Here is a 25,490-nt window from a genome sequence, read left to right on the forward strand (position 1 = left end):
AGAAACCTATTAGCAGACTGGATGGGAGACCTGAAAAAGAACCTGATTATTTATGGGAAGTTGAGAATATAATAAAGGATACCATTTCAGAGCAGTGGCAAGAGGTGGATTTTCAAAAAAGCTGTTACAACAGCTGGTTAGTTTTTGTTTGTTTGTTTTTTTAGATGGAGTCTCACTCTGTTATGCCAGTTGGAGTACAGTTGTGTGATCTTGGCTCACTGCAATCTCCGCCTCCCGGGTTCAAGTGATTCTCCTGCCTCAGCCTCCAGAGTAGCTGGGATTATAGGCGTGTGCCATCACACCGAGCTAATTTTTGTATTTTTAGTAGAGACGGGGTTTCACTGTGTTGGCCAGGCTGGTCTCGAACTCCTGACCTTAGGCAATCTGCCCACCTCCGCCTCCCAAAGTGCTGGGATTGTAGGCCTGAGCCACCGCTCCCAGCTAACAGCTGGTAGTTTTAAAAATTGTTGGTACATAATCTGCCTAGCTATCTTTCTGTGGCTCCTTTGCCTCCAGTATATTCTGATAAAGAGAGGGTTTGTCTTAACCCTCTCATGACTGCCCCCTTTGAGAGTTGTCTCACTGCATCTTGCTCCTGGCCAGCATTAGAACTTTCAGGTCCCAGCATAGACTGAGCCCTGTGCAGCTTGGGCCCCTCCCCAAAACAGCTCAGTGAAATTTTTCTGGAGAGCAGTCTGAGCATCAAGACTTTTCAGAGCTCCCCAGGTGATTCTAAACTGTAGCTAAGGTTGAGAACCATGGTTTTAGTAGGTTCTGGCATCCTTTTGGGGCATAGTCCAAGATCTAGGCTAAGAACACTGCCCCAAAGGATAAGGGCATAGGGCTTGCTGGATTCTTGTAGTTGGGCAGGGATGGAGGTGGATCTGGGGTCTTTCAAACCAGCCCACTTATTTAAAGTGGACAGAATGCTTTCCAGGCTGTGTGTCCAGAGGATGAGAGGTAGGGCCTTTAGCCACTGGTTCCTGTCCCCATTGGCAGTTCAAGCAGGCCAGCAGGCTTGCATGGCTTCTGAGAAGGCCTTATGGCAAAAAGACCTGCAGTGCATGGTGAGGAGTACTGACTGTCAGCTGAGCTGATGCTGATGTGGAACTGTCTGCAGTGGCTGGGGCTGGCATCAAGGATGGTCCCAGGGGGCAGCATGCAGGCACTGAGAAGTGTCTGCATTTAAGTCTTTGCATAAACTTATGTACCCCTTCCTTGAAATTAAGTGCACTTCTAGGCATTTAGGGGGTTCCCCATAAATATTAGCTGAAAATTATAGCTATAAAATATTTTCTAAAGCAATAAAAGAAAAATGCCATTTCGGTTTTTTTCAGTTTACCATCTATAGTCAGGTAGAGTAGCTCCTAGGATTAAAAGTCAGTCACAATATTGGACAACATTTTTACTTTCTGGTGCCTACTTGGCTCCTGTTCAGGAGCTGGTAGGCTGAGTCTAGCGGGGCCCATCCAGCTTTTGGACCAAGCCAGGTGCAGCCTGGAGGGCTTCAGGGGACCAAAGGACCCTTCCAGGGATACACGGGTAACACTCCTAGCTCCACTTTGGAGCAGTGTGTCTCTACCTGGGCTACCTCATCCTGTGTGGTCTTAGGGGGCTGACACACATAAACGGACTCCACTAGCTTTGACATTTCCATCCCACTGGAGCACTTTGGTCTCATTTTTGATGAAGTACTCTCAACTCCAGCTTGTAGACCTGCTTTGGATATCAGGAGTAGTAGTAGCCGAATTTCCATCAGTATGAAGCAGTAGAAAGGGAGGCACAATAGGAAAAATGCTTCATAGACTGCAAAACTCTATGCAGATATGGGGTGGGACTAAAAATAGTATGATAAATTGTGGATTTTTGCTGAATTTAGAACAGAATGATGGATGCTGTCATGTCTGTTTAGGGACTAAATGGCACTGGGGAATAGAGGAGAGTGGTGTTCAGGAGCAATTGTTGGCTGACTTGCTTAAGAAACAGAATTTTTGCCAGTGTGTCTGAGGCTTCCTGAAGCAAAAAGGGATCACTCAGCTGCGGTTTGGGGCTTTAGCAAGTGGGTTGTGGCCACGTGGCATTGACTTAATTAACTAATTAATTAAAGAACAGACCAGGCACAATGACTTACGCCTGTAATTTCAGCACTTTGGGAAGCTGAGGTGGCCATATTGCTTGAGCCTGGGAGTTTGAGACCAGCCTGGGCAACATGGTGAAACCCTGTCTCTACAAAAGATTAGCTGGGTATTATGGTGTATGCCTATAATGTCAGCTGTTTGGGAGGCTGCAGTGGGAGGATCATCTGAGCCTGGGAGGTCGAGGCTGCAGTGAGCCAAGATCGTACCATAAACTCCAGCCTGGGTGATAGAGTGAGACTCTGTCTCAAAGGAAAAACAAACAAACAAATAGATTCATAAATTAACTGTCTTTGAACTTACGTATTAGTCTGAAGTATGCTAATATATGAAAGTAACATGTTTGATTTTTGAGTGTGAAATAAGAATACTCTAAAAATTAGCTTATGAAATTCAAATAATTTTTACTTATTAGTGGCTTGTAATTACTGTGAAAGGTATATGAGCTAAACAGACAAATAGCATACTTGTTTAACAATTAGACAGTGGTTAATTCATAAACTTCTAATCGGACATCTCTCTTTGGTTAGTAGCTCTGGCATTCTTTCCAAAAGTTTGTTTACTTTTTAAAAATGAAATGTTAGAAAGCTGTTGTTTTGGAAATGTATAATTCCAAAAGTAAACCTTGCTTTTGAAAAATGAAATTGTTATATGTGAAGGAGGATTATAATAACAGAGCATCATTGTTAATAAAAACACATTTGAGAACAAACAGTTTTGAAGTTTCAGATCCATGTACGTGACCCTCATAGCCATCATGAGAGGGGAGGGGCATGGGGATGGCCTCAAATGACTTGTTCAAGGTCATGTGACGTGGCTAAGTGAGAGAGCTGGGCCCCAATAGAAAACAGTCTTTTAGGCTGCACAGCTTTAGATTTTTTCTGACTGAACTTCCTTAAATATTTCTTTCCAATTTATAATATGGTCTGTTTAAACAAATAAAGCTCCAGAATTTCTCAGACCAGTGGGTGGCTGATATGGTTTGGCTGTATCCCCATCCAAATCTCATCTTGAATTTTATAATAGCTCCCATAGTCTCCCCATGTTGTGGGAGAGACCCAGTGGGAGGGTTTTCCTGTGCTGCTCTCATGATAGTGAGTAAGTCTCAGGAGATCTGATGGTTTTATAAAGGGCAGTTCCCTTGCACATGTTGTCTTGCCTGCCACCATGTAAGATGTACCTTTGCTCCTCCTTCAACTTCTGCCATGATTGTGAGGCCTCCCCAGCTATGTGGAACTGTGAGTCCATTAAACCTCTTTTTTAAAAATAAATTACTTGTTCTTGAGTATTTCTTCATAGCAGTATGAAAATGGACTAATGCAGTGGCACTGGGTCCTCCAAGAGTGAGCTGCTCTGGAAAGTATTCAAGTCCTTGCCATTTGTTCTTCGAAGGCCAGCTCAGTTCAGTGTAGTCGCAGGAGTTTACAGGTCTATCTGTGGACTCTCTCCCCAAAGGTTGGCTGGTGTTAAGGAGAGTCTCTCAGTACCTGTGTGCAAAGCCATTGTTGAGTGCTGACCCATTCTGTTGTGTTTCTCCAGGCCAGAGCTCTGGGGGTCACACTGGCTCATCTCCAGAACCTGTATTTTTCACTGTCAGAAATATTTTCTGTCTCTGATGGGCTGGGAAAAAATAATCTATTCAACCTGAGAAAGCTCATTAAAAAAAAAAAATTTGTTGAGTAAAGTTTCAGTTGGTAAGGGAGACTTTGGTTTTATACATATGCAAATAAAAGTCTCTTACATTGCTAAAAAAACCTTTTACTTTAAAAGCATTAATCAATATTAACAGTGCTTTTAAAGTGAGGTTACATTATTTTAGAAAGTAATCATGATTCAGAAAATTAATAAATGCTTATGGATCATGCTTATGTATTTCATTTTAATCTGTAGTTGGGAATAAAATTATTTCAAAGAGTGTTTTTGGTTATTAGAATGTTTAGCTATGTTATAACACTTAAATTTAATTTCAGTAACAACAAAACAAGAACCCATAATTTTAGGATCTGTAATATAGCCTAGGAAATGAGGTCTGGTGGGAATGCTTCCAATTTAGTATCTTTGTTTTTCAGAGGAGGTCATGAACTCTCTTCAATTAATCTAGATACAGATAGCTTCGATTACCACTGAATTTATATGAATGATATAGTAGACTAATGAGTTAATCTGTTAGCAACCCATTCTGACCAGTGATGTACTAGGTCAGTTGCTTATCTGTATGAGTTAGTTTTCTTGCTTCTTTTAGTGAGAGCGATAATTTCTGTTTATTGCAAGGGTAAGTCTGTTTTAATTATGGCAATTTTTTTCTGAAATACTTATTTTTAAAACTTTGTATTATAGAAAACTCCAAACTCACATAAGTAGAGGGGATAGTATAATGGACCACCATGTACCTATTATCCTGTATCAGCAATTATCAGCCATCACAGAAAGTGCATGGGCGTCCCTGTGGCATGGCAGGGCTATAAGTATGGACAATTGAGAGCCCTGCTGGAGGGGAGCATTGTGGTTGCAGCACACATCATATCAGGGGCAATACCTGGGGGTCCCCAGAGAGTATTTCATTGAAGGCCATATTATTTTCCTAATTGATGGGCATTTTGTTTGTTTTCTTTTCTTTCTTCTTTTTTTTTTTTTGAGAGGGAGTTTCACTTTTGTTGCCTAGGCTGGAGTGCAATGGTCTGATCTTGGCTCACTGCAATCTCTGTCTCCCAGGTTCAAGTGATTCTGCCTCAGCCTCCTGAGTAGCTGGGATTACAGGCATGCGCCACCATGCCCAGCTAATTTTTTATATTTTTAGTAGAGACGGGGTTTCACCATGTTGGCCAGACTGGTCTTGAACTCCCGACCTCAGATGATGCACCTGTCTTGGCCTTCTAAAATGCTGGGATTACAGGCGTGAGCCACTGCACCCGGCCTCGTTTGTTTTCTTTTTTTTTCTAACACAGGCAGCGTGGCAATATTTTTCTATGTAAATACTTGCTTGCTTCTGTTTTCTTTGTAGGAAAATGGAGGAAACATCTAGAAATAAAGGAGGCTTGAATATTTTCTTTCTTCTCTACAAATATTTTATTGTGACTTGATAATTTTTAGCACTTTGGCTTTTTTCTTAGAAATTCTAGGTTAATTATTCTCTACATGGAACCGTCTTTATAGGGATTATCTTAAGAAATGCTAGTTGTCACAGCAGACAGACTCAGAAATCTCTAGGGCTTAACACAATAAAAGTTAATCTCCCTAAAGTACTACACAGTTTGGCAGGAGTCTATTCCATCTGTTGACTCAGGAATCTAGTCTCTGTCCAGCTTGTGTCACCAGACCCTGATGATAGGGGAACAGGGGTCTGGAGGCACCTCACTGACTCTTACACATCACCTCTGCTCATGTTCCCATTCAGTTCCTGGGAGGCTGGCTGGTAACACGCAGGAGCACATGGATGCTGGGGGAACACTATGTCTGCCTCTCTCCTCTGGTCGTCAGAGAAGGTGCCGTTGTAGATTTGACAGCTCTTGTCCCTGCAGCCCCCACATAGCTAATACCACACCCCCATACACTTGAAGTCTTTTGTTTACCAGGGAATAGGAGGTTTGAAATCAAGCTTAGACTCCACACGTGTCTCAGTACCTTCCTTAGTTGTGGCCGTGGCAGAACAGCCTCTCCAGGTGTATGCTGGAAAACTGGCATCAGAGCCTTTCAGTAAATGGGCTTAGTGTCGTTTAAATTTTAATGGCAGTATTCTTTTTTTGTTGTTACTTTAAATAAATTCTAGTTTTTAAACTTTTTAATTTTGAAATAATTTGTCATACAAAAAAGTTGCAAAAATAGGATGCAGATCACCTTTATACCTTTATTCAACTTTCCTTAATGGTTGTTTTTTCATAACTCAAATATAATGATCTAAACCAGGAAATTAACATTGATACAACACTAATCCACAGATCTTTGAATTTTGTCAAAGGCAGTACTATTATAAGTAAAGGGAAAGCCATTCTCAGATTACCAGTTTGCACATCCCATCACCTATGTGTGGTCTTTTCTTGGTCACAGGGACCCCTTACTCTACAAATGAGCAGGGTGTGCTGAGAGTGCCTGCTTCGTGATTAACAGGTAAGCTAGCACTGGGCCTTTTGTAGGTTATGCATTACTATTTATGCATTACTACTCTGTTGGCAACATGCTGAAAAAAAACAAGGGGCAAGGATAATAGCCCTTCTTATTTATCAGAAAATAGACCAAGAACCTCTAGTAGTTTTGGAGACTTTGGAGATAAAAATGGTCTAAAACTCAGACTATCACTTCTCTGCAATCTTTCCATTTCTCTTGGCCAGAGATAGCACCTCTAACCTTAGCTAATTGGGTTGCCTAAATGTGGGCTTGGCCAAGAAAAGGAGCAGAATGAGGGAGTCCAGATCGCTCAGCAGAAAATCATTCTCACCATTGCCTTAATTCAAGTCAGTAAGTACTTATTGTCTACTGAGTGCTTGGAATCTTAGAAAGAAATACAGATATATCTATTAGTCATCTGTCACTGTGTAACAGATTACCTCAAGCTTAGTGGCTTAAAACGATAACATATAGTATCTCATGTAGTTTCTGTGAGCCAGGAATTCCGGAGAGGCTTTGCTCGGCAGTTGGCAGGAGGTTCAGTTCTTCCCCACACTGGCCTCCCCATAGGCCTGCTTGACGTGGCTTATGACATGATGCTGGCTTCCCCCAGAGTGAGCAGTTCAAGGTGGAGGCTACAGCGTCCTTCAGGGCTTCGCCTTGCAAATCACACATTTCCACAATATTCTATTGGTTACACAGGTCAGCCTTATTCAATATTAGAGGGGAGTGCACGGGGCCTGAATATCAAGAGGCGAGGATACTTGGGCATGTCTTGGAGGCTGGCTACCACAGCGGGAGAGAGAGAAGTGTCAAGGCTCTGTGACACTAAATAGGTTTGCTTGTTAAGCATTATTTCTGTCTATAAAAAGTATTTATTAAACCCCTTTCCATGTAGATATCTGGGGGAAGAACATTCTAGGCAGAGAGCCTAATAGTCTGAGATGTGTGTGTATGTGCCCCCATCCCTGTGTGGTGGTCTTGTTTTTGAAAGATTTAGCTATAGGTCTAAATACCAAGCTATAGCTAGTCTCTCTTCTATTTATACTTAATTTCTGATAATTAAATGTTTGTTATGCTTTATGTCTTTGCCATAGATATTAATAGATGAAAATGTGGATGAACTTTGACATTCTTTTCTGAGATGAAGTCATTGTGCTAGCCAGTTTCATTTCTCAATGTCTGTTAATGGTTCGTAATTCGAGTGCAACCCCATGTAAACACACAGGTAACTTGGTTAGTAAGTTGTAGGAAGAGGAAGATCTCTGACTTTACTTTTTCCTATTCTACTGGTTAAACATGACTGACATATAAATATTTATCTGTTTCACAGTCAGTCTTTATTAACACTCCCCATGTTGGCATCAAAGGAGAAAGTTTTGGTACAAGCAGCCTTACCCCCTTATGTAGGGGTGGGACACTGATTAGCAGTTGATGTGACTGTGGTGCAGAGTGAGCCCTGCGCTTAGAGAAGCAGCCCCCTGATGCCCCAGACTTGGGTGTGGCATCTGACAGCTTTGGACAGGCCACTTACCTCTCTGCAGAAAGATGGCACATTTGTGCACTCTAGAAATAATGGCATCGGGCACATTTTAGGAATTGAAAATGAGCTTTATTATTTGTAGTTCTAAGATATCTAAATGAATTTTTTTTAAAAAAGAAAAAGCATAAGCACAGAGATCTCAAATGTGCATGCCTGCTTTCTTAAGAAGAATTTATAATTTCAAAACTAATACTTTTTATATACTCCTCAATAACATTTTAGAAAAGCGAAACAGACATCTTTTCTTTCTGGGACGTAGTCTGATGGACTCAAGCCCGAGTCACGTGCTCACAAACTTGGTCAAAAGCAGTGCCCAGCACTGGTTTGTGCCTTTGGCCCTGTTGCTCCCACCATGAGTACCCAGGCTGACCTGTGGAAGGGAACTCTCCCATTCTCCTGTCTTTGCAGACTCTTTCCTCCCTCCCTTCATGAACAGCTACAAGTACGTGTGCCCTTTCTATTATATTCAGGATGTTTAATTTCTCTTTTGTCATATCAACTTAAGCTTGAAATTGAGATTACTTAACTATATCTTTTAATGTCCTCAGTTTTGTTTAATTTTTAAAATGTTGTCTTTTATAGAGTTTCTTATGGTTAATAAAAAAAAATTTTTTTAAAGAATGAGTTCATATTCTTTGGAGGGACATGGATGAAGCTGGAAACCATCATCCTCAGCAAACTAGCATAGGAACAGAAAACCAGACACCGCATGTTCTCACTCATAAGTAGGAGTTGAACAGTGAGAACATGTGGACACGGAGAGAGGAACATCATACACTGGGGCCTGTCAGGGGGTGGGGGGAAAGCAGAGGGAGAGCATTAGGACAAATACATAATGCATACGGGGCTTAAAACCTAGATGACAGGTTAATAGGTATAGCAAATCACCATGGCACATGTATACCTATGTAACAAACCTGCATGTTCAGCACATGTATCCTAGAACTTTAAAAAAGAAAGAAAGAAAGAAAAAAATATATTTTTTTTACCAACCGGGCATGGTGGCTCACATCTGTGATCCCAGCACTTTGGGAGGCTGAGGTGGCGGATCACTTGAGGTCAGGAGAGGAGTTTGAGACCAGCCTGGACAACATGGTGAGACCCCATCTCTACTAAAAATATAAAAATTAGCTCTGCATGGTGGTGGAAGCCTGTAATCACAGCTACTCGGAAGGGTAGAGGTTGTAGTGAGCTGAGATTGCGCCACTGCACTCCAGCCTGGGCGCCAGAGTGAGACTCCGTCTCAAAAAAAAAAGTTTTTTATTTTTATTTTTTGAGATAGGGTCTCGCTCTGGTGCCCAGGCTGGAGTGTAGTGGTGTGATCATGGCTCACTGCAGCCTCAAGCTCCCAGACTCAAGCAATCCTCCTATCCTAGCCTCCTGAGTAGCTGGGCCTACAGGTGCACACAAGTATGCTTGGCAAGAGACAGGGTTTCACCATGTTGCCAAGGCTGGTCTCGAACTCCTGAGCTCAAGTGATCTGCCTGCCTTGGCCTCCCAAAGTCCTGGGATTACAGGCATAAGCCACCGTGGGTGGCCCAAAAAAGAAATTTTTATTTAGCAAAGCAGAAACTGAAAGAAAAAGGAAGAAATAAAAAAAAAAAGACTTTTTATTACCAAAAAAAATTATTTAGTATAAAGAGAGTTTAAAATAGACATCCTATGTGGTCATTTTAGCAACCTCGAGAAAATTGTGAAGTATAAAATATTAAATAAATCCAGGGGATACATTTTGACTAGATAAAAATTAACTCCATATACCATAAACAAATTCAGAAGAAAAAAGTTAGGCTAGGAGAAAATATTTGTAATATTTTAAATTGAATTTTGTATTGAGGTTACTATAGGGTCACATTCTATAGTAAGAAATAATACAGTGAGATGCTGTGTACCCCTCACCCAGTTTCTCCTAACGTGGAAGCATCTTGCAGAACCACAGATAATATCCCAACCAGGATATTGACAATAATTCAGTCTACCCACCTTTAGGTTGAGGTTCATTTTCTTTGCTTCTGTAGATGTCTTGTTGATCCAGCACTGTCTTGCGTCCATTTTTACACCTTTGTCAAAAACTAGTTAGGCTTATTTGTGTGGTCTGTTTCTGGGCTCTGTTTTGTTCCATTCATCTTTGTGCCTATCCCTCTGCCCTTATCACTCTATCTTGATCACTGTAGCTATATAGTAAGCCTTAATTTTGGGTCCAGTATTTCCTCCCACTTTATTCTCCTTTGTCAGACATGTTTTTAGCAGTTCTAGGACCTGTGCCTTTCTGTATACATTTTAGAAAAAACTGTCTGTGTCTACAAAAAATGATGCTGGGAATTTGATAGGAATTGTATTAAACCTATACTCAATTTGCAGAGATTTAACTTTTTTACTGTGTTGAGTCTTCTAGTCTTTTTTTTTTTTTTTTTTTTTCAGATGGAGTCTTGCTCTGTCGCCCAGGCTGGAGTGCAGTGGTGCAATCTCGGCTCACTGCAAGCTCCACCTCCCGGGTTCACGCCATTCTCCTGCCTCAGCCTCCCGAGTAGCTGGGACTACAGGCGCCCACCACCACGCCCGGCTAGTTTTTTGTATTTTTAGTAGGGACGGGGTTTCACTGTGTTAGTCAGGATGGTCTTGATCTCCTGACCTTGTGATCTGCCCACCTCGGCCTCCCAAAGTGTTGGGATTACAGGCGTGAGCCACCGCGCTCAGCCAAGTCTTCTAGTCTTTAAACATGCTATGTCTCTCCATTTATGAAACTTTTTTTAAACAAAGTAATAATATTTGGAATCTATAAAGAGCACCTACAAATCAATAAGAAAAACGAGGCTGAAGAGCCATAGGAAGCTGAGAAAAGGCTGATAACAGGTAATGTCCTGAAGAAATATAAATGGACATTAAGATTTGAAAAGAGACCAGGCATAGTGGCTCATGCCTGTAATCCCAGCACTTTGGGAGACTGAGGCAGGAAGACTGCTTGAGGTCAAGAGTTTGAGACCAGCCTGGGCAGCATAGTGAGACCCTGTCTCTACAGAAAATTTAAAACTTAGCCAGGCATGGTGGTACACACCTGTAGTCCTAGCTACTTAGAAGGGTGAGGTGGGAGGATCGCTTGAGGCCAGGAGTTCAAGGCTGCAGTGAGCTATGATTGTACCACTGCACTCCAGCCTGGATGACAGAGCAAGACCCCATTTCTTAAAAACAAAGTTGTGAAAAGATATTCAATATTCCTGATGATCCAGGAAATGCAAGTTATAAGCTCCCATGTTTTGCCTTGTTAGATTGGTAAAAATTAAAAATCAATAATACCAGCAATTTTTCTTGGCCAGGCTGGTCTCGAACTCCTGACCTCAAGCAATCTGCCTGCCATAGCCTCCCAAAGTTCTGGGATTACAGGTGTGAGCCACCATGCCCAGCTGCGGGGTGGGGGAGAGTGTTTTTGGAAAGCAGTCAGCAAATGTTGAGCAAAATCAGAATCAGACCTAACCTGACTGAGCACTTCCATTTCTGCAAGCCGCTCCAGAAGCACATGCACATGTGCAGAAAGGTATTGGTAGAAGGATACTCAATACAGCACTATCCAAACAACCAAAATGCTCATCAGTAGAGGAAAGGTTACCCAAAGGGTGTCTTGTCCATAATGTAGAGTACTGTGCGCCAGTTAAAAAGAATGTGGTTGACCTATATCCTATATGTACTGACATTTCCAAATAGATAATAGGAGAGAAGTCAAATATTCCCCTCTCCTGTTTTTTTTGGTTCCACTTTCCTTTTAAATAGATATAAAACAGCCATCTGGTCAGTTCTGGCCTTCTTGTCACATTGTTGAACTGACACAGCTGCTTCAGATAACTCAGTTGTGGCTCAGGAGGTGAAATTACTGATAAATTAGCTTTCTTTTTATGACTCTTATCTCAAAATCATTTTTATTGCTTTTGTTGTGCAGTGGGAATGGGGAGGCTGGGGTCGTGATTTGGCAGGAACCATGGTTATGCCCAGTCTCTGGTTATGCCCAGTGGTCTTGTCCTCTCAGTTCCCTGCCTCTTTGGTATCCTACCCAGGTCAGAAGGACAGTGTTAACCTCTGTTGACAATGGCTTTTCCCTTTGGAAAGGTCTTAATAGGGCTGGCATCCTAGTTTCATGGGATGCCTTAATAGGGCTGGCAACCTTGTTTTCATGATCTAGTTTGGTAGAAAAGTTTCATAGAAAGTGTCCATATAGCTGGGTGTGGTGGTGGCTCACACCTGTAATCCCAGCACTTTGGGAGGCTGAGATGGGAGGATCAATGAGTCCAGGAGTTCTAGGCTAGCCTGGGCAACATGGTGAGACTCTATATCTATAAAAACACAAAAAATACAAAGTTTCCATACAATAGGTAATTAAGTACTTTGATCTATGTTCTTACCAAAATGAATGGCTCATTTAATTTAATAAATCAGATTACAGTCACATACCACATAATGATGTTTGGTTAACCATGGATTACACGTATCTATGCAGTGGTCCATCTATATATGTACATCATGCTGGTCCCATAAGATTATAATATTGTTTCTTTTCTATGTTTAGATACACAAATACCATTGTGTTACAGTTGCCTACAGTATTCAGTAGAGTAACATGCTGTATTCGTTTGTTCTCATGCCACTATGAAGAAATACCAGAGACTGGTTAATGTATAAAGGAAAGAGATTTAATTGACTCACAGTTATGCATAGCTACGGAGGCCTCATGAAACTTATAATTGTAGAAAAGGCACCTCTTCACAGGGCAGCAGGAGAGAGAATGAGTGCCAGCAGGGGAACTACTAGACATTTATAAAACCATCAGATATCATGAGAACAGCATGGGAGAAAGTGCCCCCATGATTCAGTTACCTCTCACTGGGTCCCTCCCATGACATGTAGGGATCATGGAGATTACAATTTGAGATGAGATTTGGGTGGGGACACAAAGCCAAACCATATCACGTGCTGTACAGGTCTGTAGCCTAGGAGCAATAGGCTCTACCACATAGCTTAGGTGTGTAGTGGGCTGTATCATCTAGGTTTGTGTAAGTCACTTGGTGATGTTCACAAGACGATGAAATCACCTAACCATGCATTTCTCGGAATGTGTCCCACAGTTAAGTGATGGATGACTGTATTTATTTTTTTCAACAATCTTTCAGAACAGAATTGCTTCTGTGAACAGAGTTCATTTTGTGTATGTCCTTTTCTTTTTTTTTTTTTTTTATTTTACTTTAAGTTCTAGGGTACATGTGCATAACGTGCAGGTTTGTTACATATGTATACTTGTGCCATGTTGGTGTGCTGCACCCATCAACTCGTCAGCACCCATCAACTCATCATTAACATCAGGTATAACTCCCAATGCAATCCCTCCCCCGTCCCCCCTCCCCATGAGAGGCCCCCGTGTGTGATGTTCCCCTTCCTGAGTCCAAGTGATCTCGTTGTTCAGTTCCCACCTATGAGTGAGAACATGCGATGTCTGGTTTTCTGTTCTTGCGACAGTTTGCTGAGAATGATGGTTTCCAGCTGCATCCATGTCCCTACAAAGGACACAAACTCATCCTTTTTTATGGCTGCATAGTATTCCATGGTGTATATGTGCCACATTTTCTTAATCCAGTCTGTCACTGATGGACATTTGGGTTGATTCCAAGTCTTTGCTATTGTGAATAGTGCCACAATAAACATACGTGTGCATGTGTCTTTATAGCAGCATGATTTATAATCCTTTGGGTATATCCCCAGTAATGGGATGGCTGGGTCATATGGTACTTCTAGTTCTAGATCCTTGAGGAATCGCCATACTGTTTTCCATAATGGTTGAACTAGTTTACAATCCCACCAACAGTGTAAAAGTGTTCCTATTTTTCTGCATCCTCTTCAGCACCTGTTGTTTCCTGACTTGTTAATGATTGCCATTCTAACTGGTGTGAGATGGTATCTCATTGTGGTTTTGATTTGCATTTCTCTGATGGCCAATGATGAGCATTTTTTCATTTGTCTGTTGGCTGTATGAATGTCTTCTTTTGAGAAATGCCTGTTCATATCCTTTGCCCACTTTTTGATGGGGTTGTTTTTTTTCTTGTAAATTTGTTTGAGTTCTTTGTAGGTTCTGGATATTAGCCCTTTGTCAGATGAGTAGATTGCAAAAATTTTCTCCCGTTCTGTAGGTTGCCTGTTCACTCTGATGGTAGTTTCTTTTGCTGTGCAGAAGCTCTTTAGTTTAATTAGATCCCATTTGTCAATTTTGGCTTTTGTTGCCGTTGCTTTTGGTGTTTCAGACATGAAGTCCTTGCCCATGCCTATGTCCTGAATGGTATTACCTAGGTTTTCTTCTAGGGTTTTTATGGTATTAGGTCTAACATTTAAGTCTCTAATCCATCTTGAATTAATTTTCGTATAAGGAGTAAGGAAAGGATCCAGTTTCAGCTTTCTACTTATGGCTAGCCAATTTTCCCAGCACCATTTATTAAATAGGGAATCCTTTCCCCATTTCTTGTTTTTCTGAGGTTTGTCAAAGATCAGTTGGCTGTAGATGTGTGGTATTATTTCTGAGGACTCTGTTCTGTTCCATTGGTCTATATCTCTGTTTTGGTACCAGTACCATGCTGTTTTGGTTACTGTAGCCTTGTAGTATAGTTTGAAGTCAGGTAGCGTGATGCCTCCAGCTTTGTTCTTTTGACTTAGGATTGTCTTGGCAATGTGGGGTCTTTTTTGGTTCCATATGAACTTTAAAGCAGTTTTTTCCAATTCTGTGAAGAAACTCATTGGTAGCTTAATGGGGATGGCATTGAGTCTATAAATTACCTTGGGCAGTATGGCCATTTTCACGATATTGTTTCTTCCTATCCATGAGCTTGGTATGTTCTTCCATTTGTTTGTTTCCTCTTTTATTTCACTGAGCAGTGGTTTGTAGTTCTCCTTGAAGAGGTCCTTTACATCCCTTGTAAGTTGGATTCCTAGGTATTTCATTCTCTTTGAAGCAATTGTGAATGGAAGTTCATTCATGATTTGGCTCTCTGTTTGTCTGTTACTGGTGTATAAGAATGCTTGTGATTTTTGCACATTAATTTTGTATTCTGAGACTTTGCTGAAGTTTCTTATCAGCATAAGGAGATTTTGGGCTGAGACAATGGGGTTTTCTAAATATACAATCATGTCATCTGCAAACAGGGACAATTTGACTTCTTCTTTTCCTAACTGAATACTCTGTATTTCTTTCTCTTGCCTGATTGCCCTAGCCAGAACTTCCACCACTATGTTGAATAGGAGTGGTGAGAGAGGGCATCCCTGTCTTGTGCCCTAAATTCAAAGGGAATTTTTCCAGTTTTTGCCCATTCAGTATGATATTAGATGTGGGTTTGTCATAAATAGCTCTTATTATTTTGAGATACGTTCCATCAGTATTGAATTTATTGAGCGTTTTTAGCATGAAGGGCTGTTGAATTTTGTCAAAGGCCTTTTCTGCATCTATTGAGATAATCATGTGGTTTTTGTCTTTGGTTCTGTTTATATGCTGGATTATGTTTATTGATTTGCATATGTTGAACCAGCCTTGCCTCCTAGGGATGAAGCCCACTTGATCATGGTGGATAAGCTTTTTGATGTGCTGCTGGATTCGGTGTGCCAGTATTTTATTGAGGATTTTTGCATCGATGTTCATCAGGGATATTGGTCTAAAATTCTCTTTTTTTGTTGTGTCTCTGCCAGGCTTTGGTATCAGGATGATGTTGGTCTCATAAAATGAGTTAGGGAGGATTCCCTCTTTTTCTATTGATTGGAATAGTTTCAGAAGGAATGGTACCAGCTCCTCTTTGTACCTCTGGTAGAATTCAGCTGTAAATCCATCTGGTCCTGGACTTTTTTTGGTTGGTAGGCTATTAATTATTGCCTTAATTTCAGAGCCTGCTATTGGTCTATTCAGGGATTCAGCTTCTTCCTGGTTTAGTCTTGGGAGAGTGTAAGTGTCCAGGAAATTATCCATTTCTTCTAGATTTTCTAGTTTATTTGTGTAGAGGTGTTTATAGTATTCTCTGATGGTAATTTGTATTTTTGTGGGGTTGGTGGTGATATCCCCTTTATCATTTTTTATTGTGTCTATTTGATTCTTCTTTCTTTTCTTCTTTATTAGTCTTGCTAGCGGTCTATCAATTTTGTTGATCTTTTCAAAAAGCCAACTCCTGGATTCATTGATTTTTTTGGAGGGTTTTTTGTGTCTCTATCTCCTTCAGTTCTGCTCTGATATTAGTTATTTCTTGCCTTCTGCTAGCTTTTGAATGTGTTTGCCCTTGCTTCTCTAGTTCTTTTAATTGTGATGTTAGAGTATCAATTTTAGATCTTTCCAGCTTTCTCTTGTGGGCATTTAGTGCTATAAATTTCCCTCTACGCACTGCTTTAAATGTGTCCCAGAGATTCTAGTATGTTGTATCTTTGTTCTCGTTGGTTTCAAAGAACATCTTTCTTTCTGCCTTCATTTTGTTATGTACCCGGTAGTCATTCAGGAGCAGGTTATTCAGTTTCCATGTAGTTGAGCGGTTTTGATTTTCTTAGTCCTGAGTTCTAGTTTGATTGCACTGTGGTCTGAGAGACAGTTTGTTATAATTTCTGTTCTTGTACATTTGCTGAGGAGTGCTTTACTTCCAATTATGTGGTCAATTTTGTAATAAGTGTGACGTGGTGCTGAGAAGAATGTATATTCTGTTGATTTGGGGTGGAGAGTTCTGTAGATGTCTATTAGGTCTGCTTGCTGCAGAGATGAGTTCAATTCCTGGATATCCTTGTTAACTTTCTGTCCCATTGGTCTGTCTAATGTTGACAGTGGAGTATTGAAGTCTCCCATTATTATTGTATGGGAGTCTAAGTCTCTTTCTAAGTCTCTAAGGACTTGCTTTATGAATCTGGGTGCTCCTGTATTGGGTGCATATATATTTAGGATAGTTAGCTCTTCCTGTTGAATTGATCCCTTTACCATTATGTAATGGCCTTCTTTGTCTCTTTTGATCTTTGATGGTTTACAGTCTGTTTTATCAGAGACTAGTATTGCAACCCCTGCTTTTTTTTGTTCTCCATTTGCTTGGTAGATCTTCCTCCATCCCTTTATTTTGAGCCTATGTATGTCTCTGAATGTGAGATGGGTCTCCTGAATACAGCAGACTGATGGGTCTTGACTCTTTATCCAATTTGCCAGTCTGTGTCTTTTAATTGGACCATTTAGTCCATTTACATTTAAGGTTAATATTGTTATGTGTGAACTTGATCCTGCCATTATGATATTAACTGGTTATTTTGTTCGTTAGTTGATGCAGTTTCTTCCTAGCCTTGATGGTTTTTACATTTTGGCATGTTTTTGCAATGACTGGTACCGGTTGTTCCTTTCCATGTTGAGTGCTTCCTTCAGGGTCTCTTGTAAGGCAGGCCTGGTGGTGACAAAATCTCTAAGCATTTGCTTATCTGTAAAGGATTTTATTTCTCATTCACTTATGAAATTTAGTTTGGCTGGATATGAAATTCTGGGTTGAAAATTCTTTTCTATAAGAATGTTGAATATTGGCCCCCACTCTCTTCTGGCTTGTGGAGTTTCTGCCGAGAGATCTGCTGTTAGTCTGATGGGCTTCCCTTTGTGGGTAACCTGACCTTTCTCTCTGGCTGCCCTTAAGATTTTTTCCTTCATTTCAACTTTGGTGAATCTGGCAATTATGTGTCTTGGAGTTGCTCTTCTCGAGGAGTATCTTTGTGGTGTTCTCTGTATTTCCTGGATTTGAATGTTGGCCTGCCCTACTAGGTTGGGGAAGTTCTCCTGGATGATATCCTGCAGAGTGTTTTCCAACTTGGTTCCATTTTCCCCCTCACTTTCAGGCACCCCAATCAGATGTAGATTTGGTCTTTTTACATAATCCGATACTTCTTGCAGGCTTTGTTCATTTATTTTTCTTCTTTTTTCTTTAGATTTCTCTTCTCGCTTCATTTCATTCATTTGATCCTCAATCGCTGATACTCTTTCTTCCAGTTGATCGAGTCGGTTACTGAAGCTTGTGCATTTGTCACGTATTTCTCGTGTCACGGTTTTCATCTCTGTCAGTTCATTTATGGCCTTCTCTGCATTAATTATTCTAGTTATCAATTCTTCCACTCTTTTTTCAAGATTTTTAGTTCCTTTGCGCTGGGTACGTAATTCCTCCTTTAGCTCTGAGAAGTTGGATGGACTGAAGTCTTCTTCTCTCATCTCGTCAAAGTCATTCTCCGTCCAGCTTTGATCCGTTGCTGGCGATGAGCTGCGTTCCTTTGCAGGGGGAGATGTGCTCTTATTTTTTGAATTTCCAGCTTTTCTGCCCTGCTTTTTCCCCATCTTTGTGATTTTATCTGCCTCTGGTCTTCGATGATGGTGACGTACTGATGGGGTTTTGGTGTGGGTGTCCTTCCTGTTTGTTAGTTTTCCTTCTAACAGTCAGGACCCTCAGCTGTAGGTCTGTTGGAGATTGCTTGAGATCCACTCCAGACCCTGTTTGCCTGGGTATCAGCAGCAGAGGCTGCAGAAGATAGAATATTGCTGAACAGCGAGTGTACCTGATTCTTGCTTTGGAAGCTTCCTCTCAGGGGTGTACTCCACCATATGAGGCATGGGGTGTCGGTCTGCCCCTAGTGGGGGATGTCTCCCAGTTAGGCTACTCGGGGGTCAGGGACCCACTTGAGCAGGCAGTCTGTCCGTTCTCAGATCTCAACCTCCGTGTTGGGAGATCCACTGCTCTCTTCAAAGCTGTCAGAGTCGTTTGCGTCTGCAGAGGTTTCTGCTGCTTTTGTTGTTGTTGTTGTTTAGCTGTGCCCTGTCCCCAGAGGTGGAGTCTGTCTTCTGTGTCGCTTGCGCTGGGAGCTGGAGACTGGAGCTGTTCCTATTCGGCCATCTTTCTCCGCCCTCCGTGTATGTCCTTTTCACTCTTTTTTCCCAAACATTTTTACTGTGCTTTCTTATTTAAGACCTATAAGAAGGAATAATACAATGAATGCCTGGTGTATTCACCTCTGAGCATGAGAAAGTGTTCTTCCCACTCATACAGTCTTCTAGGATGTTCTAATGAGGAGGTGACTGACTGCCTTCATGTCCCTCATGTTGCTGCTTTCTGATGGTATTGGCATCTGGGGCTTAGCTCCATGCTGTTTCTTATAATGTCCTCAGTGATGGGAAATTCTACAGCAGGATTCAGGATTCTGCAGTGATGCTGTCCTGAATCCATGAGCAGATCTGTGTGGTGGTGGCCAGGGGTCATGGCGGCTGATTTGGGGAACCGATTTGGCTCAGGAACTCAGTTGAAGCTGTGGACACCATTTTAAGCACTTTGTATTTTGACTTCACAGTCTTGGAAGCCTTGGAAAAATTTTAAGCAGAGAGATGACATGGCCAGTTTGCTTTTTCAATCTACAGCTCTGGTAGAAGTGTGGGGTGTGTTGTGTGTGAGGCAAGGGTGTGTGGCCCAGGGGCTCCTGCTGGTCTGTTTAGGGGCCCTGCAGGACTCACTTTTCCCAGGCATCTAGAGCTAGGTTAGGGTCACTAGTTGCCTCAAATCCCATCTCCCCCGACCTCTTCCTTAAGGGAGACCTGGGTACACAGGATGGGTGGGGGTCAGGGACTTAATAAGCCAGTGGTCTCTAGTGTGGGCTGTCAGCAAAAAAATTTAAAAAAAAAAGCAATTTGGAGGATGGAAAGTAAATATTACCACTCCTATTTATATGTATCTCGGGTCATTTTATAATGTTTTAATGTGTGAATACCACAGAAGACATAGCTAACTTATAAGTAGTGAGCGGGCAGTATGGGGGGAACATGCCCCCAATCTTTTTACCAGTAGTGTGGGCCATCACTGAGTTTGGAGACCGCTGCTGAAAGGAAGGTGGGTTCAGTCGGGGCTGGGGGCCAGTGGGTCTTGGCAGTTGTGCCCAGTGTCTGCTTCTGTGATGGGCTGGCACTTCACTAGAGGCCCAGGCATCTCCAACAGCAGCCCTCAGACAGATGCCAGCAGGGCACCTGCCTAGTGCTCCACTGGTGGCTGGCCTGCCTCCTGGGATCAGCCCCGGCTCTGGAGAAGCTCTCTTCGGGTATCCCCTTGAGGGGTGCCAGCTGTGGAGTCAGACCTGCCTTTCCATCAGGCTCAGGAGCCTGTGCTGCTGCCCTGGCAGGCTGGTCAGTTTCTCTAGTTTGTGAGTTCCAGGAAGAGTCTGGGTTACTCAACTTAGGTAGGTATTCTTAGTTTGAATGATGTCCTGAGTTACAATGTGACAAATGGCTCTGGAACATCTTTGGCATGTAGGACCACCATTGCTGAAAAGTAGCAGTCTTTAGTGTTTGATGAAGTACCCATCCTTTGCAGCCCTGTTTGCAAGGGTTACTTAGTCATCTGAAATGTAAACAAATAAAATAAAAGTCAGTTTTTATAGTCTTGTCAATAATGCTTTACAAAAGAATGTGTGTGGTCTATAGGTTTATTTTTTCTCTTGCATGTTACACACAAATATATATTTTTTAAGTTTTTATTTTGAAATATTTTAGATTTACAGAAAATTTGCAAAAATAGAAATGTTGCTGAGAGTGTAGAGAGCACTCATATACCTCATCTAGATGCCCCCATTGTTACCCCCACAACATATTGTCAAAATTAAGAAACTGACAATTGGGTACATTAGTATTAAATACATATTTTTGGATTGCACCAGTTTTTCCATGTATATCCTCTTTCTGTTCCAGAGTCTAGTCTGGGATCCTGTTTCAGGATCTGCCACACTGCATTTTGTTGTCTGTGACAGTTTCTCAGCCTTTCCTTGTTTTTCACCACCTTGACAGTCTTGAGGAGGACTGGCCATGTACCCTATAGAATATCTGGGTCCAAGGTTTTTCTGGTGGTAGACTATGGTTCTGAGTTTTTGGGAGGAGTACCAAAAACTGAAGTACCCTTCTCATGTCACGTCAGGGGGTATGTGACATCCATGTAACATCCCTGGTGATGTTAACATTGATCACCTGGTTAATGTAGTGTTGGCCAGGCCTCTCCATTGTAAAGTTACTATTTTTCTCTTTTCCTCCTCTGTTCTTTGAGAGTAAGTCACTAAGCACAGTCCTTTCTTACAGGGGTTGAGAGGATTAACATCTCCTGAAGTTAACTACATGCATTATTTATAGTGGCAGGACACCGAGATAGATTTAATTGCAGATAAACAAGAAATTTTTTTTTTTAGTGTGTGTCCCTTGCAGTATCCAAACTTCACATTTAATTAGATGTCCTGTATTTTGTTAAATCTGGCAACCCTATTTGGAATTCTTTTTTTTTTTTTTTTTGAGATGGAGTCTCCCTCTGTCGCCCAGGCTGGAGTGCAGTGGCTGGATCTCAGCTCATTGCAAGCTCCGCCTCCCGAGTCCAGGCCATTCTCCTGCCTCAGCCTCCCAAGTAGCTGGGACTACAGGTGCCCACCACCTCACCTGGCTAGTTTTTTGTATTTTTTTAGTAGAGACGGGGTTTCACCGGGTTAGCCAGGATGGTCTCGATCTTCTGACCTCGTGATCCGCCCGTCTTGGCCTCCCAAAGTGCTGGGATTACAGGCTTGAGCCACCGCGCCCGGCCTGGAATTCTTCTGTAAGAAAGATTTGTCTCTCTCCCTTGACATTTGATTTCACCATCTTCTTGCTATAGTTTTCTTCCTACTTTCTGTCATCCTTTAGCAGAGTTTGATATACTTTAGTGATTGCACTTTGTCTACTTCATTTTTTTTAAAGCAACATGGAAAATTGTGTTTGCTTCAAAAAAGGAATCAGTTTATGTGTGTATTTTAATCAAAAGATTTTTCTCATTATATGAGCCAAAAAGCACATTAGTTTCCAACCCCTATAAATGAAACCCAGAGTTGAAGAAAACAAGGGATTTGTGCTGAATTTCTAAATGCAGATTGTGGGAGGGGCAGGGAAGAAGGCGCTGCTCCTGGAAGCAGCCCCAGGCGGCTAAAGCAGCAGCCAGCCAAACGGTTCCATCCAGCCTGGCAGTACGAGGCACTTGTGATATGCTTACGACCCCTGACTTCCAGCAGGTGTGAGAGAATTCTAAGTGGATGTGGAAACCAAGGAGGGCTAGGTGGTGGGGATGCCAAAGGGATCTGTGTAGTTTGCTTTTAAAAGGAAACCCGACCTCTTGTTTCATGAAGTGCACCTAGCCCATCAGATGGCATTGCTTTTCATTAAAGCAGCCATTCTGCACCACGATTACCTTGGGTGTTTTGTTCTCAGCAGCTGGTACCCGTCAAATCAGGGCCTGCTTTTCATCAGCAGCAGGTGTTCCAGGAAGCAGCCAGGGGACTACAGAGTTCAAAGATGGCTCAGCTCCTCCTGGAGAGGAGACCACTGTTGTCTAAGCGGCCCTGACAAGCCTTTCCAGAGCTGAAAGATTGCTGATGGGACAGGCAGAGAGGAGGTTTTGGGACTCAGAAACCAAATGGGGCTGCTCTGCTGACAGTTCCCTTCTTATGAGTTCACTTGAAGGAAGGATGGAACGTGAGAGGGCATGTGTCGCTTGAAGGCAAGATCCTCCCTGCCATATGGCAGGTGTTTTTTTGAACATTTGTTGATCCAATGAAGGCATTCCTTCCTTGCCCTGCCACACGTTCAGGTGACCCTCAGCGACTGTGACATGGATCCGTCTGCCTTATGAACTGACCACCAGCTTCTGTGTTAATGAGTCCAGTCACTTGCCACTTCTTACCTAAATCTATTTGCCAGATTTCCACAGAAAGCACCCTCTCCCTTCTCCCCATACCTCTGCCTCTGGGTACAGGTCACTTTCTCTTCTGTCTCTGGCACCTGGCACATTACTTGACCTGCAGAAGGCCCTCATCAGATGCATAGGGAGTGAGTACCTACCTACCTCAGATGGGAATGACTTGCGTATCCCAAATGAGAAATGCTTATAGGTGCAAAGGTGCCCAGGGCAGTCCTTAAACTGTCTGCACATGTGTATGGCTGATAAATTTAAACAGAGGTTGCCAATTCTTTTTCCATAAGAAAACAAGATGCATTGCTTTTAACATAGCTTCCTGAAGGTGTTACAAATGTCAGTATTTGGTTCTTGTAATACTGTTGAACAGAACAACATATGTTTGTCCATGTGTTTATATATTTTTAAGATACCAGATGTCTGTAGTACCAGTTTTTATTATCTATTTTTGATTTATGTTTTGAAACTTAAAAACACATTTTAGGCTAGTACTATTGGATGAGTGCTGAGTGCTACCTGATTGTAGGATATAGTTGGACAAGCTGTTTTGAATTTTGAATTTTCTTGAGTTTCTTTTTATGAGATGTCAGTGTGTTACACACATGATAAACAGGTCAGTTCCTAACAGCTCTAAAAAGGAGCAGGCAGTTATATTCCTGTGAGGATTTTGGCATGCAAGTGTAATTGCTGAAGAGTGGCAGCTGAATCCTGCAATTGTTTAGGGGTGAGGGAGCCAGGAGCCAAGCAGTGGGTTAGTGGCACCATTTGAAGACCTCTGTTGTCAGTGAAGTTAGCTCGACCCACACCTCTGGCAAGGCCCCATCCTGAGTGTTAGAGCTCCTGGGGCCACCACCGCCAGTGGCCAGGGGATAGAGACTGAGCCCCCGAGTCATTACTGGGAGGTGTTTTCTTCTGCGTCTGGAGCCTCAGTGGCATTGTTGAGTAAAATGAGCTACCAGGTTCTCATTTTCACGCAGCTCACAGTCCCCTCTGAACTGCTCACTGTTCTTTCCTAGGAAACTAAACAGCTTCACTTGCCCTTTTCCAGATTTTTCTGCCTCTCAACTTTTTAGAGCTGAATGTGAGGTCATTTAAAGGTTCTCTTTTCAGCTTTAATGCTATAGAATTGGACATTTTTGCAGCTGTGGCTGCCTTGCTTGCAGAAATGGATTTCTCCTTATTTTGGCTAACGAGCATCTTTGAGGTGCAAGTCTCACCCAGAACAGGCATATCTGAGAGGCGCAGCTCACCTTGGTGGCTTGGCTGCATCCTCAAAAGGCAAGGAGGGCACTTTATAGAGCGCTTGTGTTCAAGCTTCCTTAGCAGGGACCCCTTTGTGGACTTGTAATTATATCTGGACTGTGATAGGAAACATCATGAGCTGCTGTTTGGCATGGGGACCAGGGGGTAGTGAGGTGAGTAGGAGAGTGTGGGAAGGGGTGTCTCTGAGGCCACTCCTGAGGGGCCTTTGGCCACACAGGTGGAAGCCATAGCTCTGGAGTTGGGGTTTGCCAGCAGAGTCGCCTCCGGCTGGTCGAGGGTCTGCCCTTGATGCTGCCTGATGCCCTGTCCTTGAGAGTCCTGCCGCTTCCCTCAGGCCGGCGACTCCCTCCAGGCTGTGGACCTGCACGAAACTGGAGGCCAGGTATTTCTGCCTGAAAGCTGGCCCGTCTTCGCATTCCTCAGCTGAGCTCCTCTTTCCCCATCGTGCGCGGGATTCTGTCATCGGATCAGGCTCTTGGGATCTACCCCCTTTTCCTTGGCTTTCTGTTCCTCATCTGTAACCAGGGCTTGTTCATCCACATCTTGGTGATAATGAAAACAACATGAGTGACCACTGTTGACTGAGCACTTGCTCTGCTGGGCCTGCTCTTAGTGCCTCTCTCACCCCTCTCCCCAGCCTCTAAATGTTAGGTGCAGATGACCCAGATTTTCCATTGTGTGTGTGTGACTGCTGAACTTGAGGCCTTATCACTTCAAACTGGAGTTATTCTAATCGCTCCCGGGGGGTCTGCATGCCAAGGGTTTCTGTACTGTGTCTTGCATACCGTGGCCTGCTTAATATTTCTTGAGCGCTTTGATCACAGCAGTTCTCTCGACAAGTCTTTGCTGGCTGCAGTTCCTTTGGGGGTAAAGAGCAAACTTCAGACTGAGCCAGGTCTGTGTCTCCATTCCTGTCTCCAACTGCTTCCCTGTAGGGATTGTCTGCAAGTACACACCTGCATTTTGTTGTCCACAAGTCTGTGCTGTAACTCTGTCACCTACATGGCTGCAAATTGGTCTCCTTCTTCCTGCCCTCTTCTCTCTAGCATGGATTTTGAATTTGAATGGCAGGCATGGGATGTCTGTGTGTGTGTACTGCTGATGTGTACAGCCGTTTGTTAGCGCTCTCATTGTCTTCAAATATAAGTCATTTTGGCCGGGCACGGTGGCTCATGCGTATAATCCCACACTTTGGGAGGCTGAGGTGGGCTGATCACTTGAGGTCAGGAGTTCGAGACCAGCCTGGCCAACATGGCAGAACTCCATCTCTACCAAAAATACAAAAATTAGCTGGGTATGGTAGTGCACACCTGTAATCCCAGCTACTCAGGAGGCTGAGGCAAGAAAACTGCCTGAACCCAGGAGGTGGAGGTTGCAGTGAGCCAAGATCACGCCACTGCACTCCAACCTGGGTGACAGAGCAAGACTATGTCTCAAAAACAAACAAACAAATGTAAGTCATTTCCATTTGACTTCTCAAGAGCTCATGTCTTGTACTGCAATTAAATTATGAACTTCTTAAGGCAAGAACCAGAACTTAAAACTCTCCCACAGCTCCCATTGCAGTGCACAGAGTAGGCTGTCAACAGATACTTGCTTTTGATTAGAGTTCTAAATGAAGTCATTTACTCAGAATAAAGAAACTTTGTGTCATCGGAATGAGAACATGGTGTTGCTGTTTCTCCTGCTCACATCAAATCTTGTTGT

At 42.6% G+C, this 25,490-nt stretch overlaps 1 protein-coding gene and 1 long non-coding RNA gene across 3 annotated transcripts in view; one reads left to right on the top strand and one right to left on the bottom strand.

Annotated features, from left to right (window-relative positions):
- Positions 1-25,490, top strand: part of LOC105486824 (D-aminoacyl-tRNA deacylase 1) — a 170,046-nt gene that overhangs the window by 56,169 nt on the left and 88,387 nt on the right. The window lies entirely within an intron of this gene.
- The window catches only part of LOC105486821 (uncharacterized), a 35,049-nt gene continuing 29,587 nt past the window's right edge, over positions 20,029-25,490 (bottom strand). For both annotated transcript variants that reach the window (XR_011613575.1, XR_003019209.2), the window contains one exon: positions 20,029-20,162. This is a non-coding gene — a long non-coding RNA (uncharacterized lncRNA). The remainder of the gene's footprint in view (positions 20,163-25,490) is intronic.

This window comes from Macaca nemestrina, chromosome 15 (assembly GCF_043159975.1).
Source record: "Macaca nemestrina isolate mMacNem1 chromosome 15, mMacNem.hap1, whole genome shotgun sequence".
NCBI lineage: Eukaryota > Metazoa > Chordata > Mammalia > Primates > Cercopithecidae > Macaca > Macaca nemestrina.